Source organism: Mus caroli, chromosome 6, assembly GCF_900094665.2.
Source record: "Mus caroli chromosome 6, CAROLI_EIJ_v1.1, whole genome shotgun sequence".
In the NCBI taxonomy this organism is placed as follows: Eukaryota; Metazoa; Chordata; class Mammalia; order Rodentia; family Muridae; genus Mus; species Mus caroli.
In genome coordinates, this window is record NC_034575.1 from 68926447 (window position 1) to 68940691 (window position 14245).

Below are 14245 nucleotides of genomic sequence, written 5' to 3' on the forward strand. Positions count from 1 at the left end.
CTCTCTTCTCCACTGGCTCCTGAAGGGGTAAGCAATAAAGCTTGTGCCGCAGAAGATTCTGGTTGCCCTGAGCGTGTTCTTACCAGGGGGAACAAAAGCGCGGGCAATACTTTTCTATCCGCAAGTCTGAGATGGAGGTATGCTGGGCCTTATTCCTGCTCTCAAGAATCTAGAGAGTCCTATCATCTTCCCAGCCCCCAGATGGGACTCTCCCTTCAGAACAGGCTCTCTTCTGTCAGTAAACAGTCTCCAGTGATAACAAGTAGAATGAGAATCTATTAGAATGGAGGCAGGACTACCCACTTCTCAGGATTGCTGGGAGCTGTGAGTAAGATCATGACTTATCCTCCTACCATGACTCAGTCAGCCGCAAAGCTCCCAGTACAACGAAGGGAACTGTGTAGCCTCCTGGAGTTATGACACACCGCAGACACTCACTAAATGGCAGCCATCATATATGAAGTTCTGTTGGGGGCACAAGGAGAGGCTGCCTTAGTTTCTTTTCCTGTTGATACCCTGACAAAAGCAACTGAAAGGAGGAGAGTGTGCTGGCTCACAGTTCACAGGTGCAGTCTTATCATGGTGAGGACGTCAAGGCCACAGCAGTCAGGAAGGAGAGAGGAACGCACGCACACAAGAGGGCTCAGCTTGCCATCTCCATTTTATTCAGCCCAGAATCCTATGCCCAGGGAATGGTCCAACCAAAGTTAAGATGGGTCTTCCCATATCAAGTAGTGCCCTCAAGATAACCCCCTCCCCCAGGGCATGGCCAGAGGCCCATCCCCATGTGATGTTAGAGTTAGTCAAAGTGACCTTTAATACTAGCCATCACAAAGGGACAGTGAAAGTTCCTGTGCCGAGCTCTCTCTAATCTCCAAGCCTTTTGGAAGCCAATGGGATCAGCTTTAATAACAAACCCCCAAATAATTAGCTTATCAGATGCTTTCTAGAGTCTAAGCATTGAGCCAAAAATTGTATAGTTTTTTTTCTACTTCTAATCCCCATGATGGCTCTATCAAGTAGATATTCTTTTAAGATTTATTTATTCTGTGTGCAAGAGTGTTTTACCTACAAGTATATGTGCACCATAGTCTGGATCCTCTGGAAGAGTCACTGCTGAGCCAGAAAGTGTTCATGAACCCCGAAAGACCACCAAGAAGCTGATTCTGATGGAATCACATTAGGGTCTCTTTATTCAAACTCGAGCTTGGGCCACACCCGTCTCTAGCGCAATAGAACAGGAGGATGTAGCTTTGAGCCCAGTTTCAGACAAGCATTTATAAAGGCAAGAAAGGGTTATCTAGCCTGGCACACATCTGACTGAGGGGACCATTATGGCCTTTAAAATAAGTGGCTGGCATTAGTGCCAAACCATAAACTTAACTTTTGTTTTCTCCCTGATTGGTGGTTGTTAGGAAATGAAATACCAGGGGCAGACTTGTAGATGTATACCAGGAGGTATAGATTTGTTGGGGGAATAACCTGGAAACTGGTGCTAGGTACCAGCCTGTTAACTTGAGTTCAACCTTTGGTCAGGTTCTCTAAGACAGAGTCTAAACCCAAAAGATCTGTCTCTCACCACAAGTGTCCCAAGCCATCTCTCCAGCATCCTGTTGTTTACTATTAATACTATATCATGTTTCCAAAATCATCCCGTTAGTAAGTAGTGATAATGGGATTAGAACCCATACCCATGAAATCCAAACTACTACTCTAATTCTGTCTAGTGCTAAACATCTGGGGTGTAGTACTGAGAGCTGCCAGCCTCACAGGCATGGGCCAAGCCTGTGTGAAACTCCAGAGGGTTGCTTCCTAAAGGCCATGCCAATTTGCCCAGGTGATCCTCCATTTTTAACATGTTTTTGTTTGCAGGTCTGGTTTGTGTTTTAAGCAACTGATTTAAACTTTCCCTTTCTTTTTCCCTCGCAGGAGCAACGGCAGAAGCCAGCGGGAGTGAGAAGGTTCTGGAGGTCGGTTGGGAGGGCAACACCAAACTACCACACAGGAGACCTGGCAGGACACAGGCACTTGTCATCGGGTTTCCATTCATGCTTGGAATCAGAGCCATCCCTGGCACAGGGGCACGGAAGACAAGGTTTTCATGCTCAAAAATTGGCCTAGGGCTGGTGAAAGGTCTCCGTGGGTCAGGGTGGATAAGGGCGCTTGCTGTTAAGCTTGATGGCCTGGGACCCAAATGGTATAAAGATGGAATTGACTCCTAGATGTCCTCAGACTTCCACATATGCTATAGTATGTTCATGTCTTCTCCCTCTCTCTCAATACATACATACATGCATACATACACACATGCATGCAAATAAATAAATAAATATGGCAGTGGCCAGGTCTCTTCTGGAATGACCGTCCACTGTAAAGCATTTGGCCCTCCTTACGGCAAAGTCTGAACAGTTGGGTCCCTCATGGCAAGGGCCCGTGGGATGCTCATGCAGAGTCCCCTGGCTTTTCCTGAATGGATGCTTGGTCTGCTCCTGCCTCGAATTTGCATTTTTGGCTTTGCTATTTGCGGCTTTTACTTTCACTCTGTCTGTGACAGACATTCCCCCAGAACCAGAAAAAGAAAGCTCCAGCCATCGTTTATTCTCATTTGTCTCTGAGGATCATGGGAATGGAACAGATCCCTCTGCCTGTCAATCATGATGATGTGGTTGTGTCAACAGGAGGGCCTGGCCTGGGTACATCAGCTGACGTCCCAATGTTCTCTCCTGATGGGAGCTTGGTTCTGACAACAATTTGCTCACCGAAGTGTTTCAAACAACAGTGATTACCAAAAAGTTACAAAGGTTTTGCTGGATCATTGATTCTAGGAATTCATGGAAACACTCAGAGATGAGCCAAGCAAGTGTGAGGAACTGACTGACTCAGGTTACAAATTTACAGAGAGCCCCGGGTTTTACAGGGACTAGATCTGATAATTAAATCAGAATTTCTTGGATGTGTAGTCTCTCACCTCTCTCTACTGTAACTGCAATTGCTGCCAACCATGGTCTCTTGGCTATGCACCAATGGACTGTGTTAGATAGTAACTGCCTGCTGAGGCTATATAGACTATGGGTTAGCAGAAAACTGCAGGGGTGAGGAAGGAGACGGGAGGGGAAAGTACAGTTTTAAAAGCTATAGAACATGTTTTAATTGCAAAAATAAGAAAATTATTATTATTAGCATATGTAATATACAAAATGATGAGTTTTATAATGGCATTCTCATACAGGTATAGAATATATGCTTTGCTGCTCAGGTGGAAGGGGATCTTGGGACTCGGAAGCCCAGGAGCCATACAGCTCTGAGGGAAGAAGCTATTCCAGTGGAAGGGTAGCCTGAGACACAGGAGCTCGGGAACCACACAGCTCTGGGCTGGGACAGTGTCCCAGTAGAAGCATCTTGAGACTTGGTAGCTCAGGAACTATACAGCTCTGAGAGGAAGCCTCCTTAGCAGAAGTTTGCAGCTCCCAGGGGAGGTTATCCCCAGCAGGAACTCAGGGGCCTCAGCCCTGCTCCTCACTTCTTCTCTTCATTGCTTCATTTCTTCTTGGCTTCTTTTGATGAGAGAGGCACAACAGGCAGGAGATATCATGAAGGATTTAGTGGAGGGTCTGGGGTGTGGAGGGACAAACCTAGAAATGACTGCCCTCTGCTCTTGAGAGTGGGCATCAGGGAACTGGACAAAGGACAGGGCTTATATAGGATTTCTTAGGGCCAGAGCTTTTCAGGGCAGAGATTGCCAGAGTGAAGCTTGGTGGGATCTCAAATTCTGAGCTTGGAGAGCTCAGGGATTGGAGGCTTTTCCTGTTCAGGGAGTGGTGGGTTTTGTGGGAAGCTCAGGGATTGGTGGCGGTTTTTTGTTTTTATTTTTCATCTCCTTTTCCCTGCATTCGGCTCATAGGTTTGAGTGGGAAGTCCTTCCTGGCTCCCATGATGGTTGCAGGCTGAGGAGGTGTTGTGTTGCTGCCATTTTGACAGGAGCACTACACACACACACACACACACACACACACACACACACAAAACTTTTTTTTTTTTTTTTTGAGAGGAAGAAGGGATTTATTTGACTTACAATCTCAGGTTACAGTCCATCACTGAGGAGACAAAGAAGAAACTCAACCAGCTGGTCACATCATACCCACAAGCAAGAGAAACAAAAGGATCCTCCTTGTCTGTTCTTTTGCTAGTGTTCTTCATTATACATTTCAGGGCCCAGCCTAGGGAATGGTGCCACCCACAATCAAACTGATCCTCCATAGATATTCCCACATGCCTGCCTGATTAGTCACCATGGTGTACTCAAGTAGATCACTAAAGCACCCCAAGGCAGTTGGACTGTAGAAAGTTCTCAGACCAACCACTGAGTCAGGAAACTGCAACCCTGATCCAGGAAAATCCCAGACTAGGCCTCATAACTAGTCACACCTGGATGATGATGACACAACAAATGCTTACTTGGAAAAGCCAATCTTGAGTTTGTTTCACAGTGATAGGTGGTACCCACCTGTGTATCATGCCATTGGGTAAGAGGATGAGCTGAGAGGAATGGGATCTAAAGGGAAATGTGAAGATCAGATCAGAAAGGCTTAGCAGTCAGGATAGGTTACAGATGGGGTCAGTGAAGCCTTTGACAATTAAGTGATGCAATTGTATTTCAAGTCAGAAAGTATATGTGTAGACTTGAAAGCGTGATGAAGGGTGCCAGCAGATGTGTTACTGTTGTAGCTTGTCAAAAGACCCACTCACACAAAGACCACAGAGACCCCCATTGTTGCAAAATGCATGAGGGTTTTACTTATCCAACATGTTGGGGAACCCCCTCTCAGCACGCAGGCAGGAGGAAAGACCCAGAACAAAGAAAGAACACACTTTTTATACCTTTGTAAGGGCCAGATATAGGCACTAGGGTAGTTTGGCTTATTTTAATTGGTGTAGCCAATAACCTTTTTAGACATTGGCTGGTTTGTAAAGGTGACTCTCATTTTGTCTGTCCTTGAGGTTTTTAGTGTGAGGCAGGACAGGGGAATTGTTAATCTTGTTTTGGAAGCTTAATAATTTTGACTGTTAAAACTATGTTTCTGTATTTGTTTAGTCAGCCAGCTTTTTTATCTGGCTCTGTACTTGTCCCGCTAGTACAGTTTGGAAAGTCCTTTTGAAGGGGGAAGGTACTGGGTAGTCTTGAATTTATTTTGGATATTACATTCCCACTTTGTCTCTGGCACATTTCAATCCTGAAATGATGTCTCACTTTGTTGTAGCTACTGATATTATTGTCTGAGCATTAAAACTTGTATTTAAGCAATTAAGGATGTATGGGCCAAAGGTTAAGAACAGAAAACAGGATAAGAATGGGTAGTAAACAGGACTAGGCAGGGACCCTTCCTGTGATGTTTGAGGGTCTGGGCATGATGCAGGTGCATGTAGATCAGATCTCCAACTTGGAACTGGTGATGTCTTTGGGGTACCTGGCTCGTTCTCTGTAGCCAGTTGTCCTTCTGCACCACCTGCAAGTCTTTTAACTTAGCATACAGATCATTATTACAACAACATGTAGGTTTAAACACATCATTTAAGACAATGATGGGCATGGGAGCCCCATAAAGGATCTCAAAAAAGTAAGACTGAATCAAGAGGGAGTATTTTTGGTTCTAAATAGGACAAGGGGAAGGAGCACCCAGTCTGTGCCAGTCTCCATGGTTAATTTTGTCAAGGTCTCTTTTGGGGTTCTATTTATCCTTTTTATCTGTCCTGAGCTCTGAGGTCTGTATACACAATGTAATTTTTATTTGACCTCTAAATGCTTGGCCACACCCTGACTTACCTGGGCAACAAAGGCAGGGCCATTATCTGACCCTATTGCTTTTGGCACTCTAAACCTTGAAATTTTTTCTTTAATAATCTTTTTGATGACCATTTGAGCTGTCTTATTTTTATAGGAAAAAGCTTTTGTTTTTTGTTTTTTTTGTTTTTCGAGACAGGGTTTCTCTGTATAGCCCTGGTTATCCTGGAACTCACTCTGTTAGACCAGGCTGGCCTGGAACTCAGAATGTTGAATGTTCTTGGAAGGAGTCTAATTCTCATGGGACAGGTGAGGTAATGAAGTCTGAAGTCTGAGCAAGAGTGACAGTGCCTGTACTACCATGCCACTCTATCATGACGTTCTGTCCCACCATGGGCCCAGAACTGACTAAATGAGCTCATAGTTGTTTAATGGCAGACTCAGCAGCCACATTCAAGGGTAGTGCCCTGTACCAGAGCCCTGCAGCCTTGCTCCTGTACTCTGGGCACTACTGCTTCAGGCCTAATGCACTTAAGGTGAATGGAACGGTGGCAGTCAGTGTTCTCCCAGACTGCAAACAAGGAGGAGGAGACCATCTTAGCTATAGGTGTGTGTAGCTCCCAAGCCAGGTCAGCTGTGCTTCAGCAGGACAGGATGAGGTTCCCTGGTGATGCATGGGGGGTGCTGGGGTAGCCTGGGAATATGTGTCAGACCAAGAGTGCTTGAATAGTTCAAGTCAGAAGCAGCTGATATCAACTGAGCATCTGAGGAACTGGTAAGGAAGACTAGAGTGTTCATCACTGTGACAGATTCCTGAGAGAAGCAGTGTGACAGAGGAAAGATTTATTCTGTTTCAGGGCTTCAAAAGTTCTATTCATGGTGGCTTGCTCTGAAATTTCTAGGCCCATGGTAGGATGGGGCATCACGATAGAATGGCATGGTGGAGCAGAGCTGCTTGCTTTAACTGCGAGTGAACATCGAGAGAAACAAAAGAGAATGAGGATGGGCTGTGGTTTGGAGGCTCCCTTTGAGACTGACCTCCTCCAGCTAAGTCCTACCTTCTAAACTTTCCATTACCTCCCAAAATTTCTCTATAAGCTGGGGACCAAGCCTTAATCGGACACATGGGCATGTGTCTTAGTCCAGGCTTTATTGCTGCAATGAAACATCATGACCAAAAAGCAAGTTGGAGGAGAGAAGGGTTTATTCAGCTTAATTTCTATATTGCTTGTTATCACCAAAAGATGTCAGGACAGAAACTCAAGCAGAACAGGAACCTGGAAGCAGGAACTGATACAGAGGCCATGGAGGGATGCTTGCTTCCCCTGGCTTGTTCAGCCTGCTTTCTTAGACACTCAAGACCACCAACCAGCCTAGGAATGGCAGCCCCCCCCCAATGGTCACTAATGAGAAAATATCCTATAGCTGGACCTCACAGAAGCATTTCTTCTCTGTGATGACTCCAGCTTGTGTCAAGTTGTCATGATATAACTATGACAACCAGTCCCAGTCTGATGAAGTGGTAAGAAGCCACAGCAAACCACCAGAAAATTATTGGTGCATTTCTCTCTATGGAGTCCCAATAAATGGAGCTCAGCTTACACAATGTAAGGCGGACCAATACATGCGTGTCGTTAGTGAAGAATCCTTCATCACGTGTCCTTTCATGTGCTTGCTTTAGCAGAACATCCTTTCACCTGTGTCTACTTCAGCAAAAACATTTCTTCACATGTGTGTCCCAGCAAAACACCATCCAACATAACTGACTTTCCAAAGAACCCTTAAGTTTCCACTTCATAAAGGTGTTGTGGTACATCACAGGCTAGCACCTGCAGGCAGCTTTCACCTCCTCTGAACCTGAGGGGCTGAGGGTGACCTCAACCTGATCAAAAAGCCAGAGAAAAGCCTGGATGAGGCAGGTCATGAAATTCAGCATTGTAGGGCACTGACTGAGGCAGAGGAGGGAGGGAGAATTTGTTGGGAGTCACAAGTCTATTGTGACTATCATGGTACTGTGATAGAAGGCCACAGCCCAAGTCATTTCCAAATAGTGGAAAGATTTTTAAATAAATAAATAAATAAATAGTATTGACTTCTAGTGGGGAAGTTTAGAACTAAGGAACTAGCAACTAGTGAGGTCCTCTTGCTACATCATAACACGGTGGATGGTGGATAGAAATCAGAAATGCTAGAGAAGGAAGGGAAGAGGAGAAAGAGAGAAGAGGAGGTGGAGGGTCAAAGCTAAATGAAGAGTTAGAGGGTTCAGATCCATTCAGGTGGTAATGTTAATCCTATTCTGACACCTCTTAAACCACCTCCCCATTCCATGGACCACATTGTGCAACCTAGGCTGGCCTGAAGCTGCTGGGATCATAATCATGTGTCACCACAAAGGGCCCATCTATTAATACTCTTGCAGTAATTAAGTTTCATTGTGAGTGTTTTGAAAGAGCAAACTGTCCAACCATAGCAAGGGTCAAGCCAGCTCTGTCCATGCTAGAGACAAGCCAAGTCTGTCTAACCATAGCTAGAGGCAAGCCAGGTTTGTCCAACCATAGCTAGAGGCAAGCCAGATCTGTGAAACCATAGCTAGTGGCAGGCCCGATCTGTCCAGTGTTATGCAAAGAAAGCAGTAGCATCCAACAGGCCACACAGCACCCTATGCTATGCTTGTTTATGACACATGAGGCCCTTTCTGAAACTTGGGACATAGAAACTACTGCAGGAGCCAGTGCAGGAAAGAGTTTCGTAGTAAGGCTATGAATGTGACCTTTATACCTATTAGCCACTGGGGAAAAAAATACAGCTCACAACATTCCCAAAGCCTTGCTTCTTTGAGGTTATCGTGGAGGAAGAATGTCCTCACTGGAAAGGCAGGTGAGGTCATCCGAGGTTCACTGTCCTCAGAGACACCCTCCGTGCCAGGACATTACAAACTCTGAGAGCCTGGGGGGAGGGAGGGGGGAGAAGGGGGTAGGTGGCTTCCTCTGGCTTTCACATCAGCTGAGCTGAGCTGCAATCCTGACACCAGCTATTCCTAGCAAAAGTAGGTTCGCAGGTTGAGGACACAGCCCCCCAAAGACTACCATTGCTTCTAATGTGAGTTTATAATCTTAGGGGTTCCCAAACTGCTACTCATCTGCCTAAAAAAAAATCAGGGTTTCTCCTTACCCCCTTTTCTTTGATAATTTTCTTTTGATACTCTCAGGACGAACAAAACAAAGCAGCTACCACACATTATAGATGTGCTTTCAATGGGGTTTAAAATGGTTTGTTTTTATTTGTGTGTCATTTGGTGTCTCTATGACTGAATGCCATGTTGGTGTGGCTTCCCAGAGAGGCCAAAAGAAGGTGTTGGCTTTCTCTGGGGTTGGAACTATAGGTGGTTGTCAGGAACCTGATGTGTGTACTGGGAACTGAACTAAAGTCCTGTGGAAGAGCCCCCAATGCTCTTCCCAGGGTTACAGCTTTACTGTAAAGGACTTGTAAGAGTGAATCACAAGAAGAGTCTTTAGAGCAGTGGTTCTCAACCTGTGGCTCATGACCCTCTCATGGGGATCACATATCCTGCATATCAGACGTTTACATTACGATTCATAACAGTAACAGAACCACAGTTATGAAATAGCAATGAAAATAATTTTATAGTTGAGAGTGGGTCACCACAACATGAAGAACTGTATTAAAGAGTCACAGCCTTAGAAAGGTCCATTTCTGCCAGGTGTCTGCAAGTCCCCTTTAATGATCTTCCATTTCTGTTGTTGTGGTTTTTTTTCCTTTGTCATTTTAATGGAAGCACTGCTAATCACTCTTTTTAAACCTTTAAAATCACCAAAGTTTAATATCTAAGTCAATTTGGGGGTGAGAGGGGAGAAACACTATCGGGGATGTCTCTCCAGAACAAAACAAAGATGTTCACTCCTCCACATGTCCAAATTAAAGGTCTACTGAAAGCAAAACAAGAACCCAACCTCACACAGAGGAAAAAAGGATACTAAAATCACATTTTAGGGGGTCAGTGCATTCCACAGTCTTTGCTAGGCTGTCTAATTGTCCTTCGGCTGACTTTTAAAAATTAACACCCTAACTCATCAAAATATACATTTTTCCCATTGGCTTTTTAAAATTAAAAATAATAATTAAAAATGAAAACCACTAGAAGGAATTCATGAGCAGTTGCCTGACTCATTTGATGGCATATACGGCATATGGAGGTCAGGAAGGAGGCTTACAGCACACATTCAGGGGATGCTCATCTTTAAGGCTTAGCTTTCTTCCAAACAGTGTAAAATACCCTCAATTCCAAGTATGAAGGGACACAGACAATCTCTTTTGAGAATTCTACAGGATGATACAGGTGCCCCAGCTGTTCTTCATAGGGCGACAGGGCTTCAGTCAAGTTGACACAGTTCCCCTGTGAGAAGTATTTTCTATCCTGTTTCAGAACCTTCATTGACAGGTGGAGGATCAGTCTGAGGAAATCCCGTGTGGAATCTTCTGGAGATGTAGAGATAGGGACAGCTGTCAAACACTAATCACATAATCAGACTCCCTCCCTTCTTTGGCGTACCTCTTCAGTACTGGATTCAGTCTTCTATAAGAACCTGATAGCAGTCTCCTTTAAGATTGTCTAAGACATCTCCACATGTTCTCTGCATGTATTTCTTACACCCATCAGTGACCATTTGGTCAATCTCTACCATAGTGACCCTCTTTGGTTTCAGTTTGACAATTTCACATAATATGCCTCCATCCCACCTCCCAAAATCCATCCATATATCTTTGCCAGTGTAGTCTTCTTTACCATTGCCCATGATAGCCCGGTATATGCCAAGTCACTCTCTGCCAAATTAACAACTCTGCTGAGAACGAGAATATTCCCAAACTGCTTTGAGTGTAGAATTTTAATGTTCTGATAGGGTGAATCTTCATCATACACCACTTCATCTATGTCATACTCAACCAGGAGCCCATCAGCAGTAGGCCAGTATCTGTCAATGGCCCCTCCTCGAACTATGGATGGTAATTGCTTCACCTGCCCAGTACTGTCTTGACTCAGTTCTTTAATTTTTTTCTTCTATTTTGTTCAAAAGGTTGTCAGTTTCTTGTTTGCCTTGCACATCACTGTTGTAACTCTGAAGGTCCAGCAACACCAATCCATGTGGACAAATTCTCAAATTGGCAAAGCTGCCATTCTTGTTTGTGTACGTTGCTAAATATCCATGGTCCTGCCAGGTGTGCACTGACTCTGTCATCCCCTGCTCCTGAAAAGTGGACTGAAGGACTTGCAGAATGGCCTCACCATCAGCTTTGGCGCTGAGCGTGAAGTCGAGCATGCTGTGTCTTGCTGTTGCCATAGAGTGGGGGACCCTGTGCCATGCCTGGGGAAGCAACCTTGGGAGACTGAGGGACCACAGCACGTCATGCTGTGGGCCAGCAGGGGGGTGGGGGAGCTGTTGTGTTTTTACTAGGAAGTCTCACCTAAGAGGATATTCTGATCTGTCTGCTACTCTACCACACACCCCAGACTGTCTAATGAAAGTTCCCTAGTTGTTTTGTTGCTGGATGTTTTGAGCATCTAATTTGGTGTTTATTATCTATCTACTCTCTCTCACTCTCTCTCTCTCTCTCTCTCTCTCTCTCTCCTTATCTCTTCTATTTGTTCTTTTACTTTGGCTTTCTTTATGGTTAATAAACTCATCTGCACAAAACTAAAAATACGGTTATTTAGATCATTATCCAGCCCATACACAACAGTCACCAACAGTCACCTTGTTAGTATAAACTTGGGAGTGACCCAGGGCCCACCATGACTACCATAGACATTCCTACCACTTAGGGAATTCCAAGGGTTTAGAAGTTATGCCCCAGGAGTCTAAGATGAAAAACAGACAAATTATTTTTTTATGTATACAACATCCCATAGACTGGTCCAGAAAAAGGACTGCTGTTCCCATGGCTTCAAGTCTGTGTCCATGGTCTTGACATGCTGTAATTTTAGTCACTACCCAGAATGCTTAGGGGGCTGCATTGAGAGTCTGCTAGGAGTAACATGGCTAAGCACTCATGACAGCTCTGACATAGGGAGCAGATGAAAAAGGGACAGTCAGAACACGCACATACTGCACCCACGATGCCAGGTCTAGGGGATTATATCTTTATTTTCTATTACAGTTTTTATTTGGGGAGGGCACATGTATACCACAGTGCACATGTGGAGGTCAGAGGACAATCTTCAGGGTCAGCTCTTTCCTTCACCATGCGGGTAAGTGCTTTTACCCAGTGGGCCAGCCTGGACTATTTCTTATGGAGAGTAAAATCTTAGTACAGAGTAATGAAGACAGTCAGACTGTCTATACATGAATGTGTTCGTGAATGTATACATCTATGTATGTGTTAGAATGTATAGAATCTACCCAATTTTACCTCTGGTCCTAATAGAAAGGATGCTGTGCTTCATGCCTGCCCCAGAGAAAGCATGTCTCTGTTTCTTCCTCTTCAAAATCTAGACTAAGGAAGTGGGGCACAGGCAGAGACGGAGGTATCCAAGTATCACAACCAGCATGGCTCAGATCACCCCTCTGATCCTTGCTCTCCAAGCCCAGGAGTCCTTTCTCCAAAGGATTGTCTCAGTCAATGTTGGGCTCTTTCTTGGACCCTCACATCAAGCCACCCACATGTAGGACAGAGATCTAGCTGGCATATTCTAGTTGCTGCCAGTCATTCGGAGATTAGAATGCTTTATGGTGGTTTTCAACCCTTGATGCTCGATCCCTCAGAGTGTCCTCCTACCATTCTGGCTTGCCCCATCCCTGGATCAGGATGGCTACATAGAGAAATTCATGGAGCCAAGTGCAAGGTAAAACTACAGGGTGTTGAAAAATGAATCCAGGGCTGGGAATGTAGGTCAGTTTATACAGTGCTTGCCTGACATGCAGGAAAAAACCCAGGATTCAAAACCCACCCCCACCCACCCCCAAGCCATATGAACCAATCCTGATGGTGCATGGTTGGAATCTCAGCTCTCAGGAGGTGAAGGCAGGAAGATCAGAAGTTCAAGGACAACCTTAAGTATATAGTGAGTTTGAGGCCAGCAAGAGCACACCATTCAGCCAACTGTAGATTCCTATTGATCACGAGGCCTTTCTAACTCATAGAGCCTATGCATGATGTTCAATCTCAACTGTCAACTTGCCAGAGACCTAGAATTACCTAGGAGATAAGCACCTGGGAATGCCTATGGGAGATTATCTTGATCACGTTAATTGAGATAAGAAGACTGACCCACTGTGGGACTGTTCTCTAGGCTGAGATCCTGGGCTGAGTGAAAGGAATAGATTGATCTTTACCCTCCATCTGCTTCCTTTGATCTGCAAAGTGACCAGCTGCTGCCCAAACTCCCCCACTAATGCAGACTGTAACATGTGACTCAAAATAAACCCTTCCTCCCTTAGAGTGATCTTGTTGGGAGTATTTTATCACAGAACAGCAAAGAGTAAGAAGTTACAGACCATTCAGTCTTCCATTCTAATGACAAAGGTCATCAAGACCCTGGCCAGCATCCTCCTGATGAACAGCAGGTAGCAGAACCCTCCTGTATTTACGGGCACAGAGGGGCTGATGTCAGCATCAGTCTGTCTTCAGATGCTGACATTCACCACAGCATAATTCAGTGTGGGAGGAGGAATACCCACTCCTACAAACTCTGTTGTTTTGCCTGCGGTCCTGCCCATGTGGTTATATCCCTGTGGTCCACAAAGGACAACCAGAGTCAGTTTTTGGAAGGAACAGGACTGGACTCTGTTAGTGGAAACTCTTTCTCAGAATTGTACGAGGCAAAACAATCTTCACAGACTTTATTTTTAGCAGATGTCCTTCACTGGCACAGTGAAACGCACTGTCCGTCAACATTCTAGTAACATAGTAAAGTGTGTATTTATAAAGATGCTCTAAGGTGTCGCCATGGAGTAAAGGACCTTTGTTTCCGTGGGATGTCCTTCTGAAATGTGTGCTGATGTCAGCTCCCTTTTTCTGGATAGGACGAAGCAGCAGGGGAGGAGGGAAAGGAAGGGGTAGCCTGCTTCACTTGTGCTGAGTTTTCTTTTGGCTGGGCTCCTTTCTGTGGGAGATTAGAGGAGAAAAGTTGGCCACCAAGGAAGGCCATGGCCTCCCTCATAACCTTCTCAACTATACCAGCTACTTCACTCCTTGCTATGACAAAAACCAACATTAAGAAAGGAGGAGTTTGGGGGCTGGTGAGATGGCTCAGTGGGCAAGAGCACCCAACTGCTCTTCCAAAGGTCCCGAGTTCAAATCCCAGCAACCACATGGTGGCTCACAACCATCCATAACGAGATCTGACTCCCTCTTCTGGAGTGTCTGAAGACAGCTATAGTGTAGTTACATATAATAAATAAATAAATCTTAAAAAAAAAAAAAAANAAAAANAAAANAAAANAANCNNNC

The 14245-nt window shown here is 44.9% G+C and overlaps 1 pseudogene; it reads right to left on the bottom strand.

Moving 5' to 3' along the window:
* Window positions 1-10037: 10037 nt before the first annotated feature.
* On the bottom strand, window positions 10038-11136 carry LOC110297091 (annotated as a pseudogene).
* Between the last annotated feature and the right edge of the window lie 3109 nt (window positions 11137-14245).